At 39.2% G+C, this 22,452-nt stretch overlaps 1 protein-coding gene across 1 annotated transcript in view; it reads left to right on the top strand.

The window, feature by feature from the left end:
• The first annotated feature begins 1,028 nt into the window (after positions 1-1,028).
• Positions 1,029-22,452, top strand: part of EFNA5 (ephrin A5) — a 216,619-nt gene continuing 195,195 nt past the window's right edge. The window contains exon 1 of the mRNA XM_014523635.2: positions 1,029-1,212. The gene's annotated coding sequence lies outside the window, so the exon portion shown is untranslated. The remainder of the gene's footprint in view (positions 1,213-22,452) is intronic.

Raw genomic sequence — 22,452 nt, 5'->3', positions numbered from 1 at the left:
TCCGCTCAAACAGAATCTTTCTTTGTCACCTTAATTTTAAAAATGTACAGAAATTTTAGGTAGACCAAGATGAGGGTGGGTAACAGTTTTGGTAATTTTTTTTTTTTTATTGTTCTAGATTAAGCAGTGACAACCAATAAAACCACTGTGGTCTTGAATTTGGAGAGGTATTAAAATCTGTTTTTCTTGAAGACTGGATTTTATATACATTTAAAACCGCAATAGTCTCTTGAGAGTCTACCACAGCATGATGCTTTTAAGGATGAACTCTTCCCTTTTAGAGATCCAAGTCTGCCATTTTGAAAGAATTCTGTTCAATACAGATAACTTTCTACCAGCTGCTACTTTTATTTCCCTCTCCCCCATTATGGAGCTAAATTTGAAAAGTTATTTTAATTTCATTTTCTTTTTTTATGTCTGCACACTAGAATGATCACACTAGTACCTAGAGAGGAACTTACATTGCCTTCTTTGTTTTTCTTTTTACTTTTTCTAGCTTGAAGCAATCCTGATTTTGGATTGTAGAAACAATATAAACTTTTAAAATGTATTTCAAAACATTTTAAGTTTGTTTGGTACTTTTAATAAATACAACATGATTATATTGTGAGAGCAGCCTTATTCGTTGCTGTGTTACTTTATTCCATTCTCTCATAAATTCCCTGGTTTAGTAATCTCATCTCTAAAACTGAGTTAAGAACAGGTGCATTTTGTGAACTGCCTGAGAGTTATGGATAAAAAAAATTACAGAACATTTAATACTAATTTAAATTAAACCTATAAAAATAATGTACTTGGTAAACATTTTAGAAATGGGAACTTTAAATGTCAGGATCATATACACCTAACTAGTAGTTAGGTGAGAAGTGCTGTTATTACAGGGTCAGTTATAATTTGCTTGCCCCAGAATGTGTGTGGAACTTTTGTATTTAAATCGTGAATTGTCTGTTTTTTACTTCCTACCAGTCATCTCCTTTCTCTTCATGACCTTATCTGTGTTATGTGATTACTAAGGTGGATGAGATGGTGAAAAATGAGATCCACACTAATCTGAGTTGAGGAGACTGTGGCCAAATCTGAAAAATCCTTCCGAGGCCTCTAATGGAAACAAGATCAGACAATATCAACCTCTGTCCTGAAATCTGCAATGTTGATCCAAGCAAATTGCTCGGTAGAAAGTGACCCATGAAATGGCAAGAATAAAACAGAAATGTAAGTTTTCAACACTTTTAGCACTGGGGGGGAAAGGAACTTTCTGGAACTTAATATTGGAGATGCATCAATTCAGTTTTTACTCCATGCCTGCTAGCCCTGTGAGCAATATAATTTTCAAAATGTGTCTCCATTATATTAAATGAATATTAGCTGTTTGTTGGATATTATGCTGTTATCAGCTTAATTAAGTTTGTGTTTAAAAACTAATAGCACTTTCTCCCCTCCCCCCCCGCCCTCCATGTTAGCGAAAGTTTAAAAAAAAAAGATAAAAGAAAAGAAACTACATTGCTGGCATTCATTTTTGTTTTTACCCAATTTAGTAGCTAAATTTAAAGCTTGTATCACAGCTAGGAAAAATTCCTCCAAGAGAAGCTATGTGTAGTGCACTTATATTGATTGCATCTCAAGAAAAGTGAAGATTTGAATGATAGACTGGCATGGTGATTAGTCAGATTTCATGAAAGTGCAGCCTTCAAAGTCCAAAAATTGTACAGTTGGTTTTTTTGGTCCCTTCTTTAAAAATCTGAGAGGAAAAGATGTAGAGTGGGATGCCATTCTTGTGCAGTTCGGTGAAGATCTAATCTTTCTGAATTCATTGCTTGTGAGTTATTATTTCTAATCACATGCTTGATTGACTCCACTTTAAATGACTGTGACTGAAAAGGCTGGGAGTTAAATCTAAAACTGTAAGTACGTATTTTAACTGAAAATAGGGATCATCATGGAATGTGTTCTCAATCAGCACTTGACACCCTGCTGAATATATAGTAAAAAAATAAATAAATAAATAAAAAGGAAAGTAAGCAATATTTCATCCTTGGGCAGGAATAGTGTAGCAGACCATGATTGAGCTCTGAGGAAGAAAATTGAAGCCCTGGAGGGTATATCAAAATGATAAAACTGAATTGTTCATTGGTGCCACAATAAGTATGGTTAACATGCCACTTTAACTATGACAGGTGAGTCAGGCATTCTTTTATAATTTTTTGCTGAGATTCTCTTGTCATTTTGATGTCTTTAAAAAATAACTAAAACTGAAGTTTACATAGAACTGCTGTTTAGAAGAAAGTGTGGCTATTTCAGTTACTATTTACATTGGGAGCAAGCACAGCAAGACCAGTATTGCTTAATTGTTTGTCATATTGCTTAATTATCTACTCGGCTGAGTAGTTATTTTGTCTTTAGCGAAAGAAAATCTTGATGAAGGGGTTGGGAGATCAGACCTAGATTTCCTATCATGTAGAAGTAGGTACTTTGTTTTCCAGCAGTTACTTGTGTAATACTTAAACTTCCTTTGGTTTCATAAGCAAGCAATTGCAAGAAAACGAAGAAACTTTTAAAACAAACAAGAATACTGCTACTTGCAGGTAGAGCAGTTTTTTTTTTCCTGATACTTGAGACATATGACTTGCTATTTTTATTACGTTGTCTTATGTCATCATAATGCAGAGACTGATTTCTTTTTTTTTTAAAAATATATTAAAGGAACTATTTGTAATTTCACAGTTTGTCAACTGCTCATTTTGAAATTTTCCTGAAAATTTTATGGTAAATAATATTTCTATTCTAGGTAAACTATGTGTGATTTTTGCATGTATAGACATGCAAAACAATGAAGAGACAAATAAAAGTGGAGCTGGAAAAGTGACTTATTTACAAGGCGTAAGTGTAAAGAGCATTTTTAGAGGAAGAAATTGGCAGTTCCTGCACATAAGAAATCTAACTTATTTTCTTATTTGTAAGACCAAATCATGGTCCCAGGAAATTCAGTGGAAAAAATTGCCATTGACTTAAATGAGGTCAGGATATTATGTCCTTTTTGAAAACAAAGATTAGTCTAATATTTACAATAATGCATAAGTTTGTGGGATGTTTACTGTTTGCCTTCAGCTTATTTGAAGGGAAATCAGGCATAGTCAGATTTGTTATCCAGTATTGCCTTTGGGGGTTGTGAATATTTCACTATTGGGCTAAAGTATGTGAAAATATTTCAGCATGTCCAAATATATTCGATTTGTTGTAGCTGGGAGTACTCATCTATCCAATGAAAATTCTGTTTGCATATTAGGATCTGATTCAGGTTTGCTCCATAACAGAATGCTTATTTAAGAAATAAAAAAGGGCAATATTGAATGTGTACATAGATTTTAGTGTACACAGTTTCAAGTTAATCTTTTTATGAAGGTTATCTGATAGTGGCCATAGACAGGTGCTTGAAGAGCTCTGGGTTCCCTAGAGATCGGAAGGTTAGACAAACTGCCCCTAGAATTTTAACAGGGCAGTTGTTTCATGTCAGTTTAATTATCCTTACATTTTGTGAAAGAATCAGTTAAGTGGTCTGGAAATATTAAGAAATTGGAAGCTTTCGCAGCTCTGAGGGCAAAGTTCTGATTGGGTTTGTTTGGTAATCGTTCTTTGTGATGGTCTTAATGCAAGTGATGGGCTGTTTGAACCACAAGGCATGCTTAGTGCCAGGACAAGATTTAATCGAGACACTATTATTTGGTGGGAAATGCTTTTCAGTCCAATTTTATTTATATGAATTTACTCTGCAACTCAGTAATCTCTGCTTGGGGTCATTTCTTTGATTTTAACTTAGCAATTTAACTCCTGAAGTGCTTCAAGTAATAGCTCCAAATTGGTTGAAAATAGTTTTTTAATTTAGTTCAGGCTGGGAGCACATACTGCCAGGAAAACAAGAGGATGGGGGAAGAAAAAGAGATTAAGCATAAAATCTCACACTGTGCCATACTGCCACAAAGTTTAGAGGGGAGAAAAGATTCAGTGTACCCTTTTGGAATATGTTTGCACTAATAAATTCCCAATTATAATAAATAAAAAGTAGTAGCCCAAACAGTGTTTTTGTTTAATACTCAATTTGTTTGTTTGTTTGTTTGGCTTTGATTATAGAGATGACATTACTAATACAGGAGATATAAAAATGTAACTACTGCCTCTTAAATTAACAATTTAGTTACTAAATGGGAAGAAAACATCTTAACATAAATAAAATAAAAAACTCTAGTCATTTCAGCCATCCCCACTGCTTTTATAAAGCACTTGAGATTTTATTTTCATTAGCACTGAGAGGCACTTTGAAATGAGTAACTAGCAAATAAACAAACAGATAATTCAAGTTTATATTGTTCAGTTAATAAAACTAATAAAATCTCTACATTTCCCAAGGTTTTCCATTATTACTATTTAATTTTTTTTACTGCAGAAGAAAATTGTTAGGCTTATATAGTCTGAGGCATCATGGACTTTTTTTTAACCCATTTTATGTTCTTTTATGACTTGTTGAAGAAAATGAGGCTTGGTTTGCAGCTTGTGAAGAAGGAAATGTGTGTTTTTTAGTGGTTTCATCGAAGTAACTTTTTGGTTCATCACTGCATTGTACCTTGGGATGTGTGTGTGATGTGTCCTTTAGTTGCTGTTCCTTTAAGAGGATACTGGCATCTTAATGCAGATACTAATCTAATAAACAGAAATGCATTTTTTTAGTAGCTTTATTCCTTTAGTGGCTATTAATTCAGTAGGGTCCACTGTATTAATAGGGACTGATAGGAACATCAGAAGTTGTACTCTTACCGAAGGTACCCATTCACTCCTTTATTGCATGCCTGTGTTTTGCCATATTGTTAGCATGCTTTAGTCTTATGCAGCTGCCCAATTTTTAAAATAATCTTTCTCCTCTTTGTGACCAATCCCCTATTGTTCCTGTCCTTGCAGAGGAGATGTGTACAGTGTCGTCCAACTCCGAGGAGGTGAAAGTTGTATGCCAGGCAGAAATCCTGGAGCAGATTTTTAAACCACGGTGATCATTTATGTAACAAAGGTTTAACAAGAGGGCTTTTTACCTTACCATATGCCTTTCTTCTATTTATTTGGACTATGGCCTTGTAATGTGCACTTTCTAATAATAAAAAGCCTTCTCCTAATCTCAGCAAACAGTCTGGAACTACACCAAATAATTTAGAAGGCCTGTGTAATATCTGTTCAGGAATAACTTACATGTTATCTTTCAGGTACAGATGCTATATAAAGTCTTCATTTTACTTTTGAATGTATGACATAATTCTAGCTGGAATTTTTTTAATTTCTGAGCTATATTGTTATTTGTTTTTATTAACTGATCATAAGTACAACTCAGCTATATTTAGCTCTTAGTAAATATCAAACATGACTAACAAAATGAATGTTAATGCAGAATTCTCTATAATTTGGCCCAGTCAAATTTACATGATATAATATAAAGACACAAGTACACAAAGTGTTTGAATGATATGAAACATCAAAGGATTTTCTTGCTTGCTTGCTTTCTTGCTTTTAAGCTTGTTTGAGAGTTTTTCTGTTTCTTCTTCATTCTCCTCTTCCTTTTTATGCAGAGATGTTTGCAATACATAATTACCTTTTTAAAAGAGGACGGTAGTGAGAAATCAAACTTAATATTATTTTAAATATATATTACCTAGACATAGCAGAAATATCTAAAAGTATACAGCATTTTTGCAGAATGACCCTTGTTTTGATAGTACCCTACTTATGCTATCCAGAATTGAAAACAGATGCTGAAAGAAAAACAGCATTTTTTTTTATATAGCAGAACATTTTATTGTAGAATTTATTTTTTATTTCCTATTCTGCTTTGCTGGAAACAAGGAGTCCTGAAGAAAAACTTGATTCAAGATGAGTGAAATATCAAACGAAGATAATTTTATTTTCATGTACAAATCAATAAAGCAAGATAGTTTTTTTCCTCACTTTTACAGCAGGCCAGTATTGGTTCCATCTCACCCAGCAGTTGTTTGTAGTTTGATTTGTCGTTCATATCCTTCATCCCTCTTTACTCCACCATTTTGCTTTGTCTTGGGTTGTTCAAGTTGGTAAAGAGTTAATTTTCAGTGAACGCAACGCAGGAACTCTTTCTTGGTATTTCGTGCTAGGTTTCGTGTCTGTCACTGCCCCTCTTTCATGCTTCTGTGCGTATGGAAATGATTTGAGACAGAATATTGTTGGGAGTGGGCGAATGGATAAGTGCCCAGGTCTTGTGACCATGCGTTGCATCATCATGAGCGTCTCTGTAGAACTCCTCTGGTATTCTTGGCACGCAGTGCACAGAGGGAATGAGATTGAGAGAGCACGGATCAAAATCTGCGCTTCCAGAAAATTCCTCTCGTTGCACAGCCCCCACCATAGTTCCCAAAATGCTAACTACTCCCCTGCCACAAGTTAGAAGCATCAGGGTTGTTGTAAAAGGACTGGGCAGTACAGTGATGAAATACTAGAGGCAGCTGGTCCCATAATTGAGTAATTAAAAAACATTTTTTTTGCTTTTAATGGTCTTGAATTTTGTCTCTAATATTTTGCTTGTTGCCCTGAAAACGATAGGGTATTTGGGGTAACATTTTCCATATGATATAACTTTGGACAATGGCCCTTCTCTCAGCCTTCCCTCCAAAATCAGGCAAACAAACAATCATACCAGGGGAAAAAAAATCCCAAAAGTAATAAGGAAAATAATGAAGCATCCTGGTTGGTAAGCTGTGCAAGGTATCGTTGATTGTGCAGCTGTTTGAGAAACTAAATCAGTGTGTAAAATATGGCTTTTTTTAATTTAAAGAGACCCTTCTATCTATGTTACAAATGCATCTGTGGATTTGTTATAGTGTATATAGAATTTCAGGTCATACATTGGGAAATATGGAAATATGGATGATGTCACACATTTATTAGCCTCTTTTAAAAGGCTGTTGCCTTCCAAAAAGAGAAGCTGAGCCTCACAAAATTATTATGCCTAGCAAAAAACTCTCAATAACCTGTGTTTTCCTAGTACGTATGAAATTTTGTAGAGTATAACAAGATTGTTCATGAAATAGAAAAACTGAAAACTTTGTAGATGCACAAACAACTAAGATTATTTTTTCATGTGAGAAACTGATCCAAACGCTGTACTCCTTTATGAAGAATACCATGCTGCCTTGTAGTTGTCTTGATTTATCAATCAGTCTATTTTAAGACTAGGAATAATAGAATAGATTTTAACTCAGAGTTATATTTTGAAGAGCAATTTTTTTCCTTTATTATTCTCATCCTGTTGGGTATTACTTATTTTTGCTGCTTTAAATGCGAGGCAGTCTTGTTAATGAATAAAATAAAAAAGAATACAATTTTTCACTTATTCAAATTCTTCCACCTTTGTGGTTTTGTCCTTTACAAAATAATAAATTGGATTTGTTCTCATAACCTTTCAAGAAGTACAATTTGGTTATCTTATTTTAATCATCTGGCGGGTAGGAGGCAAAAGAGAGATGGAATGTCCATTAGTTTCACATTTAAGGCTCTCGTGGACTTGGAGAAGAGTAACCTCTCAAAAAATTATTTAGCAAAATATATTTAGACTGCTTTTTGTGACTGTTCATGGTTTAGCTGCAATTGCCTACATGCTGACAGATAGCATATCCTCCAGTGATTCATTCTAGCGTACTCAGTTGCACTCCATATTGAGGTTATTCGGTGGGGTGACTTTTTTTTTTTTATGAGCGGCTCGGGTTGGCATCTCTGGCCATTTGCTGGCTTCAGCTTCATTCCGCTGAGGAATTATTTACCTAATTTTCACTTGAACCTGCCACTCCTCAGCTTATGTTAATAACAGAGGAAGACAGATCAAAGAGAGAAGAGCCCCAGGAAGAAGGAAGTAAGACAGCTGAGTTAGCACAAGACAATTAGTTTTAATTATTATTATTTTTTAATACTGCAGTTTTAGTAATGGAAAATTTTGGCTATCTGTTTAAATAAGGAAGTATTCCCAACAAATTGTTACCATTTTAAAACATTTTTTGTATTGTATACAGAGTTGCATTTTGGTCCTCAAAACAGCACTAAATGCACTGCTAACTGTTGTGAGCCCTGCCATCTAGCCAATAAGGTGACTTGGATTAGTATTCATGGCACTCAGTAGTAAGCACTGCAGGATTAGGTCCATAAAAACTATATTATATTGGTTAATATGTATTAGATGGAAAAAGTTTTAACAGAAAATTTTGGAGTGGATCTGTTTGTAGAAAATATGATTTTTGTTAAAAACCTCATACAATTATAGCTGACACTGAATTTTTTTCTCCACAAAATTGTAACGATTGTTTTAGTTAAAGCTAATGAAGGCTGTTATATTTGTTAGAGCTCTTGTTACAGTTATAGGTATGAAAATCTCACTGTGGGTGGGATGAACTTTTTGATCGCAGACAGATGCAGGGAAAAGAGACTAACATCCCACAAGGAGACAGAATAAAGCTGTACCTCTGAAGAGGGTCAAGTCGTTCTCTGATAGGATGCAGAGATCAGGCCCCGTCTCTCCTTCTCTGCTGTAAATGCCAAAGTTGACACTGCTAGTTTCTTCTAAAATCAAAGTGTCTTCTTTCAGTGCTTATACACCCAGATCACTGGTTCCCCATTGTCTAATTATTCTGAGCCCTAGTGCAGTATACGATATAAATATGGTGCTCCTTTGCTTTACTGCCACACTGTGGGGGGAAAAAAAGCTCGGCTTTGTATGCTTTACCGCATTTTCCACAGCATGGCAGCAAAGCAAAACAATGCAGCTGTATTCCATACATAACCTGGATTTGCATTATTTTTGCCCAGTCAATAATAAAGAACTAGTGGGCACAACCTCATCTCACAATGACCTGTTTGGAGCTCTGGAATGGGAATAATTTTTTTTGGTCTTCTGTCAAACCATGCTACCATCCCTATTACACGATGGTAAATCAATACAATGAGAAATGCATTTTGAGTAAAAAAAAACAAACCAGAAAATAAAAAAACCCTCCTGATTATTTTGAATTAACAATGCAGATGCGACTTGACTGCATGCACTAAAATATTTAGAAATGTGTCTGGAGGAGTTAAGGAAAGTCCCAGGTTTTGAGAAACACATTCCTGAGGCAGGCAATGTAGCATTTCATATAGTAATTGGTGGTGTTGGTCAAAATGAGAATCTGGCATTATCCCAGTGAATGGAAAGGTTTGGTAATGGTCTTGATATCACTTGTGAAAGCAAAGATGTTCAGGAGGTAGTGCATGAGGGAGAAAGACTGAGTCTATGCTCTTGCTCTAAGTAGAGCAGGCCATCTTTAATACTTGAGCCTTGGATCTCTGCCAAATTAGCTATCCTAACCAGCCAGCCAGACTTACCAAATGACACACAGGTCATAAAAATCTGAGTGTTAGTAATTTAATTTTAAGGGTCCATTTTACTGTTGCCTGCCTGCATGTACACTATAGGTGTAACATCCTACCAAGTTAATAAAAGCAATAATGGCATGACATGCTGGTTGCTTTGTTAACTTAAGAAGGATATCCTAGCATCAGTTTTCTCCCCCCTTCCTGCCAAATATTTTTATGTATTTGTGGATCACAGACCACTGCCAGTTCATCTATTTCTTTCTTTCTCTCTTCCCCATTTTTTTTTCCTCTTTGTGGGTGGGGCCGGGCAGAAAAAAACATAACTGGAGAGACTGCTGCTTGCTCAGTCCTAAGATTCAGGTCATTCACATTAGCACTGATAGAAAGGTGGAAATCCCATTTATCACAGAAGATTTGTTTGCTTTCTTTTCTCTCTCCTCCCACTTCCATGTTTCCAACTTTGGTAACATTGGTTACTAAAACTTTTATATTTTTTCACAGATTGTAAGGGCTGGAAGGGACCTCTCAAGGTCATTGGATCCAGCCCCCTGCACTAGGCAGGAAAGACAACTGGGGTCATCTGACCCCAGCAAGGTGACCGTCCAGTTTCCTTTTGAAGCTTTCCAGGGTAGGTGATTGCACCACCTCTGGAGGGAGCTTATTTCACAGTCTGGACACCGTCACTGCGAAGAAGTTTTTCCTAGAGTTGAGCCTGAAGTGGTCTTCCAGGAGTTTGTGGCCATTACTCCCGGGCTTCCCCAAGGGTGCCTTGGTGAACAGTTGTTCACCGAGCCCTTGATGTATTCCCCTGATGTAGCAGTAAGCTGCTACAAAGTCCCTTCTCAGCCTTCTCTTTTTTAGGCTAAATAGGCCCATGTCCCTCAGCCTTTCCTAGTATGGCTTGCCTTGCAAGTCTCTGATCATACAGGTGGCTCTTCTCCGGACTCTCTCAAGCTTTTTCATGTCCCTGTGGTGCTCAGAACTGGATGCAGTATTCCAGCTGTGGTCTCATCAATGTAGAGTAAAGTGGAAGAATCACTTCCTTGGATTTATATGAGATGCATCGGTTAATGCATGTCAGAGTATTGTTTGTCCTGCTGGCTACAGCATTGCACAGTTGGCTCATGTTCATGTTACAGTCCCGTTCAGTTGTGATGCTAGTCAAATTGGTGCCATCGAGCCTGTAAGTGTATTGGGGATTGTTTGTCCCCAGATGGAGCACTTTGCACTTCTCAGTGTTGAACCTCATCTAGTTCTGATCCGCCCAACTCTCCAGCCTGTCCAGGTCCGCCTGTATCTTCAAGTCTATCTTCAGTTTACATAGTGAGATAATTATTGGTGATTTTAAAAAACTGACAAATTTCTAGGCATAGTTGATTTAGAAAAACATGAATTAGTTTGAGTTGAGCTCTCTTTCTGCAGGTATCGATTGCTGGGATCCCAGCTATCTAGTGAACTTTTGGGTGAATAAATAAATATATTGTTTTCATCTGTAGACCATTATGATTTTGTGTGTCTGGGAATATAGCTTTATTGGGAAGTTCCTGTCCCCTCTCTTCAGAATCGGTCAGTCCAATATTTATTAAACCATGGCAAATTCCTTGCTAAAGCTTAGATACCATGGTGCTTGGCAGGGTGTAAATACATATGCCAGAAAGGTGGGATTGATCTGTTTTTTTTTCCCCTCTCTGGCTCTTTATGTGGAAACAACTATATAAAGATCCTTTCTTCCAGATTCTCGTTTATGAAACAACTTTTTAGCTTCGTAGCTTCTTTGTTTATAAAATATATAATGGCTGGATGCTGTAAAATTAGTTGGGTTTTTTTTTTTTCCATGGGAGTGACAATATGTAGAGTTATAACTTCTTCTGGAAGAGATTCTTAATTTGGTGTGGAAAGTCTTTTGTATTACGTACGTGATTTCCCATTTAAATAATTGAAGGGACCTACAGTAGGAATGAAAGTTTAGTTAGCTGTCCCAAGAATAGAAGTTAAGTGTATAAATTCAGACATTAGTTTTGGGTACATTTTTCAAAAGTCTTTCAAGGATTTGGAGCTTGCCTTCAGTTTAAAGTGAAGATTTTGAAAATTGCTGTCTTCTTAAGCAAGTTATTAATCATGAATTTGCAACATGACAGCATAACCTAGTTAGCTGGCACTCCCTTTTTTAATTTCAGAAATGAGAGTTGAAGTAAAAAGGAATGAAAATGTACTGTTTAAAAAGTCAGCGTATAAATTATGGTTCATGGAGAACAAACAGCCTGCTATTAGGAAAATGGGAATAGAACATTTTGCCAGTGTTACGGAAGAAGAAAACCTAATCTCCTGGTGAAACAAATTTCTTCCCAGAAAATTGGGAGTCTATTTTTAAATGGCTGCTAGAGTACAGAGACCCTGGATTGTTATAGCATTATCCTTGCTGGCATCTCCAATTGATGTAGTATATTTTCTGCGTGACAGAGTGAGACAATAACGTAGTAATATACTAGGACTACCAAGAACAGTTACAGAGCCGAACTTTTTCTCTTCCACAAACTGTGAAAGGCACATGCCTGCTGCTAAGCATCTCTGAGTCATGTACTCATTCATCCAGCAGAGAAAGCCAAACTGTTTGAACTGTCAAAGGAAAACTACTTTTGATTGCTCCCTTTAGCTTTTGTCAGGCAATTACATTTTGCTTTTTAACTGCACTTCACTCTTCTTATGTTCTTTTTGCCACTAAGTAAGATGGCCAACTATGGAATAAAATCAGCTTTCCTGAGGCATCATCATACTCTTTCCATCAGAGTCAGGGAAAATTAAGGGACAGTTCTTGGCTCTGCAACAATACAGTTCCTATGCATCCCTGATCTGCATGGTACTACCCAAACTGGCAGTATATTGAGATGTGGCCACTTTAGCTGGTGTCTTGAGTGGACCTGGAGTGGGCAGGGGTAAAGAGGCACAGGGGAGGGAAGGGAGGCACGATTTCTTATGCATGGGAGGCTATCAAATGTTCAGTGAATTGGAACAAGCAGACAGGATCGTGGCTCATTCATCCATGTCGTCTCCTCTTTTATTATCTGTGTCTTTGATATCCTTCCCACCATGAAATGACCTGAATTGATATTACATGAAGATAAGGGTTGTGGTGAAAAGAGTGGGGGCAGACAGCCCTAGGGGAATGCACTTCCTTAGTGGTAACAGGAAAAAGAATAGATACTGAAGTTATTCTTCTGATGTCCTTAAAAAGAGGAAGAGGCCATGTTGGTGAGTGTATGTGGGCAGGGACATCAGAGGCAATACACAAGGGGAGAGAAAAATATACGCTTTATTTTTTTTAATTGTGTGTAACATTTATTCTAAATTACAGCTGAAATGTTAAACCATTTGGAATATTTGTGGATAAATATGACCTCTTCTGCACCCAGAAAGAAAAAGGTGCTGGCAATGTGCTATATTAGAATTTTGCGTTTGAGGGTTTGAAGGGTGGGGGCAGGGAAAGGTCATTTCAGCAACAGGATCTGCCATTCACTTAAAAAAAAAAAACAACCTATGCCTCCGGTCTCCAGGTCACTTGGGTTTGTTGCTCCAATGGAAGCTCTCTCTGCTATCATAAATGGTATCTCCTAAAACTGCAAATTTATGCTGTATTATGGTATTTAGATAAGGAGAAAGTTAGGGTTTTGTTAAATAAATGGGTCTCCCAGTTGTCCTCATGTTTCTGGCTAGACATTAGTCTCATACAGGTTAGGTTATGTTCTCATGCCTTCTGTATGGAGGAGGGAATTGATCCCCTTATGGGTCACACACACACACACACTTTCTCTCACAATATCCATAAGGGGTTTAAGGGAGGGAAGGAGAGGAATATAAACAGAAAAACCACATCCTGACAGCTGCCTCCAGTTAGTACTGTTTTTCCCCCTGGCTTTTAAATCTTATAGCAGCTCCTAATTTGTCCCACATGGTTCTTCTCCCAACGGGGCTGTTGTCCGTTTCCTCACTGCTTTCATTTGATCCAAAGCAAACAGTTAATGAAGAATAAACCAATTCAGGCAGCTGTCAATGGGCTGTCAGCTTTCAGGTGTCATGGACAGGAAGAAGAGGGCATATTATTTTGGGGGAACATAGGGAAATCGGGAATGAAACCCGATGCCTGTATGGAACAGAAAAGTATCTCCAGGTCCTGTCTGTTGAAGACAATGAGGTCACAGTTGATCCTTGAGAGGAATTTTGGGCTTGCTATATTCCTTTTGTTAATATGGGTCCTACCCTTTCCTAGTGGGATGTATGCAGTTGAAAAATATACATGGGGTATAAGGTGAAGAGGCTACCTGTGAAGAGAGAACATTTCCCAATGCATTCCTGGTAATTCTTGAGGTTTGCAGGCTTGATTCTCAGAGACAGGATTAAATATATAAACATACATTCTGCCAAATTTGGTATTGCTGCATTCTTACTTTTAACCTGAAGTTTCTTACAAAGTACAAATGCATCTTGCCTGTTAGGTATTAAAACAGCTAACAGGAAGGAAAAACACATTCACTCTTATATCAGACATATCTAGAGTAGAGTGGTGTTCTACTGCCATCTGGTCTGGTTAATCTCTGTAAGGTATAAATTGCTCATCAAACCTGTGAAACTCGGCAAAGTAATTTATCATGTCATTTGGAAACTTCTGTAGTCTGTGTTTAAGAAGGAGCAGAAGTATTGCTGTGGCAGTTCCCCCAAAACAAAAATTGACGCTGTAAAATGCACTTACTATTCTGTCCTAAAAAATAAATAACATCACAGCCAGTTGCTGTAAGTCATTATTGGAGATATTACAGCAAAACCATTCTACTGCCAGCTATCTAGACCTATTGAAGAGAACCTATCACCTAAGTGTCAACTACACACAGGAGACCTGGGTTCAATTCTCGGACGCTTATACAAATACAGTAATAGAGGCACCAAAAGTCTGGACCCAGTCTGGCCTTTGGATTCTGTCTCAGTGACCTATAGGGGGGATGGAAGGTCTGGGCAGCCTCCACTCCTCCAAAAACTCCTGCCTAGGTAAATGCATCCAAGTCTGGGTGGCATCTCATGCATACGCCATGATCTGGAAAGATCAACAGTTGCCATGATATATCTCTATATATAGATATATGAGATCTATCTATCTATCTGTCTATCTATGTGTATGTATATAAAGTGTGGTTTATTGAGGCCCTGGGTGAACAGAAAATAGAGGGCCCCCCCATACCCCATCATAAGCGTGATACTTTCATGAATGTATCATGCCACTCCTTCTCTGCAGCTGGGTCCAGGTCCTGGGAGCTGGACTCCAGCATGGGGAGGAGCCCTTCCCCTCCTGGTGCTGCTGCTGCCAAGGGCAGGGAGCGCCTCCGTGCACCACAGTGGGGGCTGAATAGACCCAGCTGGGCTGGGGATGGGGTGGCACATGCCCCCCCTTGCCTCCCTACACTCTGCCCCCCTGCCCCCAGAGCAAAGCTGAGCAGGGTGAGGGTGGATGTAGGCTGCCTGCTGCGGGCTTGGGGTTGTCTGCTCTGCTGTCTTTGTCCTGGGGGCCCCCTGCTTGCTGTGTGCCCCCTGGCTGCCCAGCAGAAGTGGGGGCAGCGAATTCTTTACCCTGCTACTGCTGGGTGGGCAGGGGGGTGAGGATCCCAAGTGAAAGGCTACAGAGCAGAGAGCCCCAAGCCCAGAGCAAGCAGCCCGCATCGGCCCTGTGCACAAGTATGGGGGTGCACATGCCCCTCCATGCCTCCCCCAGGGGGCAGTGTACAGCAGTGGGGACATACCCCCCTTTCTTTCCTTGCGGCCCCTGGACGAGCCACCTGTGGGTCCATCCCACTCTCAGCCCTGGCCTTTGATCCCATGCACTGCCCTGGCTGGGCAGTGCCTCCAGCCCCTCACCATGGGGGCCTTGATCTGCCTTCCCCACACCCGTTCCTCTCCATAGACTTACCTGCAGGGAGCTGCTTTCCACACTACCTGGCTGTTTCCTGACCAAGTGCATGCGTGCAGCCACACATATGCACGTCGTGTCCTCCATGTCTAGCTCCTGACAGCCCTAAGCAGGACCTCCTGCAGGCTAGAATGCTGCCTGCCTGCCTGCAAGGGGAAACCAGCCTTTTCCCAGCACTCAGGGGGCCCTGATTGGCGAGGCCTCTGGGCCAGGGCCCCCCCAGGCCTGTGGGTTAATCCGCCTCTGACCAAATAGACTCTAGGACTGTATCTTCTCCTGTGCTTGGTAGCTTTTTAGCTAGTCCTTACCCATCCCACTGCCTTTTTTCCCCATTTTCAGTTAGTATGGAAGAAGGATTTTGCAGAAAGATGGTTCTTGTAATTTTCACAGTAGTGTTGTTGTATGATGCTTGTGCTTGTATCCTGTGTATGTTTGTAGTTTTTTTTTCAGTCCTCAAATTAAAAAAAAAAGAGTTATAGGAAATTTTTAATTCTTAATTTGCTCAGATATATGCAGGTGGTTGGAATAGTTAATATGCAAACTGTCTCACTAAACATACCAAAAATATAACTAGCTCTGAACTTGTAATCCTTTCTTAATTAAACAGTCCAGTTTACCATAATGGGACTGTTGAAGTAAGGGGTTGTAGGTCTGGCCTATAAAGGAGTCTCTTAAATGATTGCAGTGAAGTCCATTTTTTGCATTAAATGGAATAGTATCATAATGGGAGCTGGATGGCTCTTATAGATATTGATGTGTATCGGGCAGAGAGAACAACAAATCCTGTTGTTTGTCTCTCAGAAAAAAAAGACTGGGAACAGGCAGAGGCTGAGAGAACAGACAGGAAGAGAGAGCTGAAAGTCAGGAGAAGGCAGGGAAGCTTTTTAGGAGGAGAGGATGCTTCAGCGAGCTTAAGTGAATGTCGAGCTTCAGGGAAAGAGAGCAGTAGAGCCTGTAGGTGGCATAAGGTGTCTCATATGTAACTTCTTATGAAATTGCAGGGTTGCCTGGTGAAGTGGCACAGAAACGTTCTGACTGTATATGTGGAGCATGCAGCTATAATGTCAGTGAATGGCTGATTTTGAGAGTGAACACAAATATCTTCAGGAGTGGGTACAGCTGAGGTCTTTTGTGAAATCATTCTGAAGAAACATCCTTCCAGAGGTTATACAATTTTATTATGTGCACTGTATGAGAATCCGACTTTTTTCCCAGTGAAGCCCGAAGGGCCAGCGTATCATTTCCATCTTTGTCATAGGAATATTTCTAGGTTATTACTCTAGTGTCCATCTCCAAGTTTAAGTAGGAAAACTTTTTATATTCCTTTTTAGCTCTTCCTCCCTCGCCCCCAATCTTCGTGAGTGTTTCAGTAGCAACTTCTAATAATACAAGATTACTTACACTGAGGGATGTTTCCTTTTTGCTTTTCCTAAATTATAATTTAAAAGGAAAAGAAAAATAACTCCCAGTGCAATTACATGGTGAAGAATAGTGTATGTTTACATGTGTACTACTATTTCTCATTTTAAGGCATTTCATTAAAAATTCCTTAGAAGCATGCACTCCATCAGTACCTTATCAACTACTGAGGAATCTCCTGTTTTCTGCTCACTCAGTGCTTGTAAAAATGGAATATATGTTTCCCCTTATCACACAGAAAATCTCTGGTTTAGTGTCTGTTGAAATGAAGCTTGTTGTACCTGATATGCATCTTGCGGAAGCAGTGATGGAGCATAAGGCTCAGATTGGCTTACCGTACGCTTCTGTTTCCGTTTCTTTGCTGTAACACCTTTACTTAGCGGTGTTGCTTAATGGTGTTTATTTTCCAATTTCTTTCCATTTTCAAAAAAATATTACATTTACAAGCCATTTTGGTCAACTATGACCATAGTGTGGTGTCATAGCATGTAGTGTGGCAGTCAGCAGTGCCACGAGTTCAATTCTCAGAAGAAAATATCTGTGATGATGGGCTAAATACAAGATAAAAAAATATTTGCTTATAAAATGCTTGTATTTCTAAGCAAACAGTATTTCTAAGCATACTCTGAGGTATGTATTAGGTTTTTCTGGTGAAGGGTGACTATCAGCTAAAGGAAAAATGTGGGTATGAGAGAGAGAGAGAGAGAGAGAGAGAAATATTTACTTCTCACTCTCTGCCTTTCATTGTGAATATGTAGAAAGTAAATGTGTACAGTACATAAGTCTATTATAACTTGGGTCAAATTTGTCCTATGGTGCAAGTATCTGTCTTCTGCAAATCTCAAACTTGGCAAAATACATACTTTATTTTCAACTTGCAGTAGTTAATTGGCTTGATAAGAAATCCATAAACAAAAATAGGAGCTGAGTGGATCGTGTGTATCCCCACCAGCTTCACTGTTGCAGTCAGCTCTACCTTTCACTTTGTGAAACGGCAATTAGAAGAAAACTATGCTTTCTTATGAAGGGAGGGCCTATGCATGAGTTGTAATCTTGCCTGTATCTACATGCTCTCATTTCAACTGCATCGTTACCTTCTTTGTAAGAGATGCACAGGAGATGATTTTTGGGTTATTCTAGAGCTCAATTCAGTACTACTCGGTGAGAGGAGGATGGCAAGCTCCTGTGTTTCTGTGCAGACTTGTAGATTAAATATAAAGTGAGGGAAAGCAGTACAGATGTGTAGGTAGGAATATTGATTGACTTCAAAGATGATAAAGGTAAAGGATCTCATTTGTAATGAGGTTTTAATCTTTGTAATTTTCCTCTTAGACTGGTTTTTTAAACTTTTTTACCAGTAAAATCAAGGTTTAGGCTATCTCCTGTATGGAGAGACCTGTTAATAACTTGGATGTTTGGTGAGGTTGCTGTCATGGAATTTTCACTAGATTTTTGGAGGCCCCTTACCACAAAGCACACAAATGCCATAGCCCCCAGCTTCCTGCCCCCCCCCCCCCCCCCAAAAAAAAAAAAAAAAAAAAAGAAAAGAAAAATCCCATTGGAGATCCTCACAGACATATTCTAATACAGGATGGTCTGTGTTGTGCCCTTCAGAATTTGGGAGAAGGGCAGAAATGATGCATTTACTTTTCCTTGCAAGCTTTGATGAAACTGAAGTGAAAGGGGGAATGCTGCTGAGGAAGTAGTATTTTGCATATCCATGGGAACTTTTGTCTTTGTTTAAGAGGCAGACAGGACAATTTGGGCAGCAATTTTAATGTATGGTAAAAGAAACAGCTTTGTTACCTTTTGTTATCCTTGCTTTGTAAGTTCTGAATGTTTGATTTCTCGAGCCACAACTTGTAGATCCTTGTCTCCTGTGTCAGGTGTACCTATTTCTTAATGAGCCCCTCGTAGTCTAGTTACTTGCTTCTGCATTTATTAAATGACACAAAGGACCTCCCTTTGCAAAGTGCCATTGTCTTTCCCACTCCTTATGAAGAGGAATTAATAATTTTTCTTTCTTAATTAGGTTCCATCTGCTGTTCCTGTCTTGAATTCTAAAGGTTATAGTTATTACCATATTCATAAAACCATCCAACTGTGTAAGAGAACTTTAACAACAATTTTAAAGCCAAGATCCTCCATTACGCTTTATCCAGTGTACTTTTGGCAGTTAATTGTAGTGGAGTGAATCATACAGGACAGTGTTCTGTGAATTCTCTCATTGCTTCATTTTAAGAAACATACCATACTGCAAAGACAAATACTTCTGTAGTTTAGGAGAAAAAAACCAAAACAAAAGAGACCCTATGAATTTCATATAGAAATTGTGCATAAAAATGCATCTGAAATGAGTATTTTTAAGTGATCCAGCCTCCAATTAGAACAGGGATCATAGTATCTTTTAATTTGCTTTTAGAAGTGACATGTCTTAGAGCATGTGTTATAAACAGAGCTTTTAGTCAGGAATGGATTTGGGTCAAGGTATGAATGGGACTAGATGGAAGGTGACCTCGGCTTTGTATTTAAAGGAGTCTGAAAACGAAGCCTGATGGACTAGGTCAAGTTAACATTTAAGGGCTGTTTTGGGATTGCTATAAAAAAGCTGGGGAACCAATACAATGCATTTTATTTTCAGAGTAAGATGTGTGGCATTCAAAATACAGTTTTTGGTACAGGATGCATTGGTATACTGTCCCACTGAACATGTACACACAACTTCATTTTCGTTTCTCACTTTAGTACCTTTTTTGCACATTGCTTATTAAGTACATAAAGCAGTAATTTACCTTTTAATCTCAATATACTTAGTTTGGAACTGCTTTGTTTTCTGCTGGAAGATTAGTTTTTCCCCTTGCATACAAATTAAGCAGTGGTTCCCAGCCTTTTCAGACTCAAGGTGTTCCCTGCAATACTTGGAGCATCCCTCTGTAACTTTTGTGAATTAAGCAGTACCCCATTTGAAAAACAGTGTATTACAGCGCTTACCTTCTTGCAGGCTTACCTCCCCATGCTGGGGAAGTGGCCAGGGAGGGAGAGTCTAAGCCTGCTCATATCTGCTTATGTCCTCTCACTGCCTATGGCACCCTTCAAAGAATCTTGCAGCACCCCAAGGTGTCTCATCACCCTGGTTAAGAATCATTGAATTAAAGGCATTAGGTAGCTTTATTTTCAGCTTAATTAGTGTTAAGAGATATTTAATTATCTTGCTGATAGCAGAATACTGTCATGAAACCTTGAAAAAATAGGTGCCCTTTATTTCATCTTCACGAGCCTTGAAAATTCCTTTTACAGGACTAGTGTGTTTGTCTGTCATGTGGTGGGCATACGGAGACACGCTGTGAATTCCTGTCCGTAAACATAAAACCAAAATGTGTTGTGTGCCTGTGTGGTCTAAGTCAGTTACAAGGAAAACATTCCATGGGATATCAGTCCAAAAATAGTAGCCGAGTTACTGTTTAATTAACTTAATGTTGCAGAGGAAGGATGAGCAGCCATTGTAATTTACCTATTGAATCCAATTCCACAAAGCGACTGGGTAGCTCTAATTTCTGGGAGGAAAAAGAACTGGGTGATGTTTAATTTTAGTTATTGGTGACAGTGAGTTGCTAATGTTAAAGATGTTGTGGGCAGCTCTTCATTAGATTTGTTTGCATAATATAAATTGGAGTTGAGATAAGATCACACTTGTGAACAGAGCTCCAGGACATGGATATTTGACACCAGGCTATAAATTCTCTTTCTCCACCAGACCTTTACATGTATTTTAAAGCATTTGAAGAATCCCATCCTTCTCAGTGCAGCCAGCCCTTAGGACAGTTTAGGGTTTAAGGGAAGAAATGCATCTCAAGAGAGAGGTCAAACTCTGTTTAGGTTGTTAAGCTGAAGTATGTATTTAGGTATTGATAACACCAGGCAGTTCAAGTCCATATCCCTTTTTAGCTTGACAAACTATGTGGTATTGCAAAAGTTTTTGAAAAAAAACAAAAAACAAATCGTCTCAAGGGTGAGTAAGATCCATCCCACAAAGAAGACTTGGCATGCCTAGGTACCTTTTGCCTATTAATTGAAAATGTCAGTTGCCAACTTTGTGGCAGATTACTCCATACAGTTCTGTCTTGATCATTTCTCTCTTCTCCAGAGTTAGCCACAGTTTCGTGTCATTTCTTTTTTTAGGAATCCTTTATGATTTGTAATCATTTGAGCAAATCTTTAACTCTCTGATATTTTAGATACTGGAATACAAAGTGCTGCTTTTCTTCCCTCTATTTCAGGTTTGGATGTACCTTGTACCTTGCAGCCCCTTCTAGTTTTAAGATCACTTGTATTTGGTGAGTCTCAAGCTCACTTTTTCCCATTTCCCTGAAGTGAGCTAGTCTGCTGCTGTGGCGGATCATTACGGTTGTGTGTTGCAATCACAGTTGTTTCGGTGCTGGTTGTCTTTTCAGTGACTCATATACTAGTGTTTTAGTTGCATTTCTAGCTGTCTGATAACTTTGAGTTTAGGATAGGATGATTTGCTCCACAGTCGCAGAGCCTGGGGCTTGTTGAACCCAGAGTGGTGAAACATGGAAATGGATCCTATTTTCATTCTCATTCTGTTTTTCTCAGGGGAGCAAATTTGGGTGTACTGGGGAAGTTAGAAGAAAGCTCAGATTAGTATACTTGGCTGTCTGGCTGCTTGTTTGTTTTTTGTGAGGTTTTTTAGTTTTGTTTCATTTTTTGCATAAAGAGCAGTGAGGGAGTGAACCAGTAACAGGTCTTTCCTGGCATGCTTCATGGAACTAGAAATTTGGGAATTAGCAGCTAGAAGAAAATAACATCATTTTTGGTTTACTTAAGAGGAGGGGAGAAAAGCCCAAAGCAAACATGCTTTAGTGTCTAAAGCTCTGGCATTCAGAGTAAAATCCTGTTCTCTTCTTCCAGGATTAACATCAGTAGCTGAAAATAAACAAGGAGTTATAGACTTTCTTTGTACTTTTGCAGAATGATGGGCTAGGGACAGACATTCAAAAAGCCGGAGCCTGAACTGATTCAACCTTTGCAGGTTAGTCTAACCTGCCTAGGCTGAACTGGTTTGTAACTGGACAGACATGCTCTCTGCACTGAGGCAATGTAGACACATAGCTGTAGTTGCTCAGGCTAGGCGCTGGGGGTGCTAGACCCAGCCTTTGCCTGCAGGGAAGCTGTGCTGGGGGGCATGGCCAATCCAGGCTGAACTGGCCAGAGAGAGGTTTAATTTCCCCTCTCTGTGCCACCTGAGCTGGGTCTGCCTGGCACTCCCTTCTTGCTGCTGCAGCAGTGGGGCACAATGGCCCCGGAGACAGAAGTGGGCAGGGAGGAGAGTTAGTTTTGTTTGTACCCCACTGGCAGCCGGGTCTGCCCACTGTGGCTAGGGCACTCGCTCCCTGCCTGGAATAGACCCCCGGCTGTCCCCTCTGCCAGAGGCCCAGAGGGAGGAGGAATAACTTCTGCCCCTGCCCCTGCAAGGGCCCTGACAGGCCATGTCCCCTCCACACTGCTGCAGCAGGAGGGGACAGGGCCCTTATTGGGGGCAGCAGTTCCTGTCACACTATGAGGAAGTGTGAGCCCCTTCCTGGTGAGGGGCTGTGTTGTGGGGCTGGCAGACCTGTGGCTGGCTGCATGCAGCACTGGGGTCCCAAGTGGGCCAGAGGCCT

This window comes from Alligator sinensis, unplaced genomic scaffold (assembly GCF_000455745.1).
Source record: "Alligator sinensis unplaced genomic scaffold, ASM45574v1 scaffold484_1, whole genome shotgun sequence".
NCBI classification, from domain to species: domain Eukaryota; kingdom Metazoa; phylum Chordata; order Crocodylia; family Alligatoridae; genus Alligator; species Alligator sinensis.
This window is presented reverse-complemented; position numbering and strand designations above follow the sequence as displayed.